Source organism: Neophocaena asiaeorientalis, unplaced genomic scaffold (genome assembly GCF_003031525.2).
Source record: "Neophocaena asiaeorientalis asiaeorientalis breed wild unplaced genomic scaffold, Neophocaena_asiaeorientalis_V1.1 scaffold593, whole genome shotgun sequence".
NCBI classification, from domain to species: Eukaryota; Metazoa; Chordata; class Mammalia; order Artiodactyla; family Phocoenidae; genus Neophocaena; species Neophocaena asiaeorientalis.
In genome coordinates, this window is record NW_020174701.1 from 778,419 (window position 1) to 783,581 (window position 5,163).

The window sequence follows — 5,163 nt, forward strand, 5'->3', positions numbered from 1 at the left end:
TATAACTCATCCTCACAACTGTGAATGTCACGGACATCACAACCAGGAGAGAAGGACGTGGGTCTGAGAAGCTCTCAGGAGAGAAACTCCAGGATAGAAGGGGTTGGGGGGTGTTGCTCCCACCCTGGGGGCACACACACGGGAGCAGAGGTGGGGGGAGCTGGTACCTGGGGTGAGTGTGGGGTGAAGGGGCAGGGGGGCCGAGGAAGGGATTCTGTGGAAGGTGAATATTTAAGGCTCAGATGAGGGGGTACCACTGAAGAGGCTCCATGCCCACCACTGCCAGCCCCAGTGCCAGACCCTCAGGAGTCCGGAGCTGCTTTTTCTTCTAAATTATAAGAGCTTTATGGAGGTGAAATTCACACACCATACAGATCACCTACTTAAAGTGTTGAGTACCTGTGGTTTCAGAGGTCCACCCTCTGGGTCAACGGTCATTTGATGGTTTTATTTTAATTTTTTTTTCTCTGTAAACTTATAACCTGGATTTTCCTCGTTTCAATTCCTGCGATTGATGTCAAGAAAATTTGCCACATTTTTTCTTTTAAAGTGTACAGTTCAATGGTTTTTAGTAAACTCTTGGAGTTGTGCAACCATGACCACCATCAATTTTAGAACATTTTCATCACCTAAAAACACCCCACTCCACACCCATGAGCAGTTATTCCCCTTTTTCCACTACCCTCACTCCCAGCCCTAGGCAACACTAGCCTCCTTTCTGTCTCTGGAGTTAACCTCTTAAGGACGTTTCACATAAACGAACGCACGCGATATGCGGCATTTCGCAGCTGGCTTCTTTCACTGACCATCACGCTTTCAAGTACCATCTATGTTGTAGCCTGTGTCAGTACTTCATTCCCTCCTTATGGCTGAATAACCTTCCATGGTGTGGATAAACCACATTTTCTCCATCCATGACTTGGTTGATAGACATCTGGGTTGTTTCCACTTTCTGGCTATTGTGAAGAATGATGCTGTGAGCATTTGTGCAGAAGTTTTTATGTGGATATATGTTTTCAGTTTTCTTGACTGTATCCCAAGGAGTAACGTTGCTGGGTCATATGGCAGCTCCACGTTTAAACTTTGAGGCACTGCCAAACTTTTCGAAAATGGCTACACTGTTTACACTCCTACCAGCAAATCAGTGTTCAATTTCTCTATGACTTTGTCAATTGTTGTTGTCTCTCTTTTTGATCATAGTTTTCCAAATGGGTGTGAGGTGGTATCTCATTGTGGTTTTGATGTACATTTCCCTAACGTTAGTGATGTTGAGCATCTTTTTCAAGTGCTTACTGACCATTTGTATATCTTCTCCGGAAAAGTGTCAGTTCAGATCCTTTGCCCATTTTTAACTGGATTATTTGTCTTTTTATTATCGAGTAAAAGTCCTTTATACATTCTGGATGTAAGTTCCTTATAAGACATGTGTTTTGCAAATATTTTCTCCCATTCTGTTTTTTCCCCCACTTTCTTGATGGTGTTCTTGGAAGATGAAAGTTTTAAATTTGGATGAAGGCCAATGTATCTGTTTTGTTGCTTGTGCTTTTGGTATCTGATCTAAGAGTCCATTGCCTAATCCAAGGTCATGAAGGTCTATACCTATGTTTTCCATATCAGAATTTTATAGCTTTAGCTATAACATTTAGGTCTTTAGGTTGATTTTTGTATATGGTGTGAGGCAGGGGTCCAAGTTCATTCTTTTGCATGTAGATAGTCGTCCCAACACCAATTGTTAAAAGACTCTTCTTCCCCCCATTGAGTTGTCCTAGCACACTTTTTGAAAGTCAGTTGACAGAAATGTAAGCATTTATTTCTGGACTGCCAACTCTCTCTCTTTCTCTGCTCTGTATGTTTATTCCTGCACCAGAAACAAACTGTCTTGTTTATTGTTGCTTTGTAGTAAGTTCTGAAATCAGGAAATGTGAGTCCTCTAACTTTGTTTTGATTTTTCTGGGTCCCTTGAATATCCATATGAATTTTAGGATCAGCCTGTCATTTTCTGCAAAGAAGCCAGCTGGAATTTTGATGGGGATTGCATTGAATCTGTAGCTTAATCTAGGGAGTATTGTCATCTTAATGATATTAAGTCTTCTAATCCATGAACACGGGATGTCTTTCTATTTGTTTAGATTGTCTTTTATTTTTAATATATTTTTATAGTTTTCAGAGCATAAGTTTTATATTTATTTTGTTAAATTTATTCATAAGTATTTCATTTTTTGATACTTTATTGTAAATGGAACTGTTTTCTTTTTTTAAATTTTTATTAAAAAAAAATTTTTAATTGGAACTCAATTTTATTTTTGGATCGTTCATTGCAAGCGTATAGAAACAGAATTAATTTTTGTATGTTGATCTTGTATTCTGCACCCTTGCTGAATTTATTTATTAGTTTAATCATTTATTAGTTCTAAGAGTTTTAAAATGGCTCCCTTAGGATTTTCTATATAAAAGAGCATGTCATCTTCATATAGAGATAGCTTTATTTCTTCCCTTCCAAGCCGGTTGCCTTTTATTTCATTCTTTTGCCTCAGTGCCTTGGCTAGACCCTTCAGTACATCTGCTTTTGCATAGAAAGGGGGTCTACCTGGGCCCACACGCCATCTGTCCTCAGAGTCCTGGGCTGCAACCCCCAGCCCCTTGGACCCCTGCAGAGCTCCAGCTCTTTACCCCTCCCCTTTCCCTGACCTCTGACCTAAAACTTCCCCTCCCCTCATCCCATTCCTTTGCCTTTCCTTGCTGACCTGTGCAGATGTCTTCTCGGCCCCCTTGACTCCTCTGTCTCCCCGATCCTGTGTCCTCCCAACACTCAGAGTGCCCCCCATTGGTTCTACCCAGTTCCTGCACACTTCCACCCGACTGTGCCCTGGAGGACAGCTGCTTCCTTTTTGCTTCCCCTGTCCCTGGACCAAGCTGCTGTCATGAGGACACATGGTCTTGTTGGACGTCGTGAACAGAGTCCCGAGGCCAGGCCGGGAGGCCGTTTGAATAAAGGTCAGCAGGGTCAAGGCCACCAGAGGTGGGCTCCATGTGGATCTGGGGCCCACCAGGACTCATCTTTCAGGGGCCCTGATGCACGGCATAGGGGATCAGCAGGGCAAGAATGAGACCATTGTCAGCCGATCCCAGTGGCAACTTACAGGGAGAGGCAGGAGTCAAGTCCCACCCCAGCAAATTACCTCCTCCCAGGATGGGGAAGCCTGTCCCAGAAGGCTGCAGAAACGCTGTCAGGAAGCTCTGGGAAGTGGAAGCAGGCAAGTGTTCCCAGCTGGAATGAGGGAGATAATGCCACAAACTGCATGGGGATAAATGTCACGTGGAGCATTGGCAAATTCCAGTACTCAGGTGAGGCCAGGGGTTTCCAAGCAGTCAGGAGACTGTGCAGTGACCAAGGGGAGCCAGCCAGGGGTCACCATGCACAAACCGGCTGGCCTGACTCTCGTTTATTCTTTTTGTGACTTAGCTCTGCAGACTGCCATGGGCTATGGTGTGGTTACTCCAGGGAGCTTTGACCAGGGCATGTGATAAATTGTCCCGAAACACCTTCATGAACTTGGTGGAGAAATGTGGACTGCAGAGAATTCGATTTAAAGACAGTGGCTTCCTTTTTTTCTTTAAATTCAGAGAACGTACTGGCTCAACATTGACCAGGAAGGAACTCTCTGGGGCCACAGGGCCTGCTGCTTAGCATCACCTGCCGTGATGTAAATATCCTGAGGGCCTCCACGGTCTCCCAAGCCGGGGTCATCTGGGGTTCAGGGAAGTCAGTAAGCTTCTTGCCGGCAGGACTTGTCAGAGCCTTCATTGTATTGTGTCCCCTGGGCATTTTCAAGAGGGGCTGACACGCTGTCTTTCCCCACTTAGCTGGACTAGGGGATTGTGTTTTCCTTGTGGAATCTCCATGGCCTAGCGATGCTCACGTCTCACCTTGGGAAATGCTGACTTCATGGCAGGTCTCCTGGGCTCAACTCTTACCTTCCAGCCTGGGAGAAGCCACGCGGGGGTGGTTGGGAGAAGATCTAATGGCTTGGAAAAGAGCAAGGAGTCAAAACAATTTCCAACCAGGTATCAACTTGGGGAGAGACCAAAATCAGATTACTGGGGGAAAAGAGGAAGGGGCAGAAGGATGCTACTTACTTGTGTGAGTGTGTAGCACTCACACACACACACACAGTTCTGTATGTTTCCTGTGGACACATATCATGTATAAAAAGAATAAAAGTAACCAACAAGGACCTACTGTAGAGCACAGGGAACTATACTCAATATCTTGTAATAACCTATGAGGGAAAAGAATCTGAAAAAGAATAGATACACGTACAACTTTGCTGTACACCTGAAACTAACACAACATTGTAAATTACCTGTATTTCAATAAAAATTAAAAAAATGAAAATAAAAGAAAGGCTAAAAAAAAAAAGAAAATAAGAAGTCTGTATGGCTCCGCCTCCAATGCCTGGGGTTCTATCTGGGGAGGGGAGCAGAAGGGCTTCAGAGAGCCTTGCTTTCTGAGGGGATTTTAGTCTTATCTATGCTTAGTATTTTATTACAAGGAATGTATTCACGAATTTACTTGCAAAAAATATAATTATAATGCAAAAAAGAAAAAAAGAAAAAAAAGGGGAAAAGGAAAGATTTGCAGGGTCTGGCAGGCAGAACCACTACAATGACACATAAGCTCCCACATTTAGGGCTAGAGCATGCATATTTTTGCTGGGATCTGGTCCCTGCTAAGCCTGTGCTTGGCTAAACCCTTGGCCTGGATGCTCCCAAGGCAGCAGGGGAGTTCTTCATGGAAACAGAAACTTTCCCTTTGATGTGGGAAAACCCAGCTGCCCAGAGGGAGGGGGAGGGGATGGCCAAGCCTGGGGGCGTGGGTGGGGTTGGGAGGGAGAGCACCTAGTCAGATATGGCTTTAAAGAGGAGACAATGCCCGGGCCAGGTCCTCAAAGATGAGCGGGAGTTACCCAGGTGAAGGAACGGCATTCTGAGTGGAGAGAACAGCAGAGGCAAAGGCTCAGGCGTGTTAATAATACTAATTAAATAATAATAATAATAATAATAATAGCAAGTGCACACAGTGCTTACCAAGTGCCAGGCTCTGCTCCAAACTCTTTTTTTTTTTTACATCTTTATTGGGGTATAATTGCTTTACAATGGTGT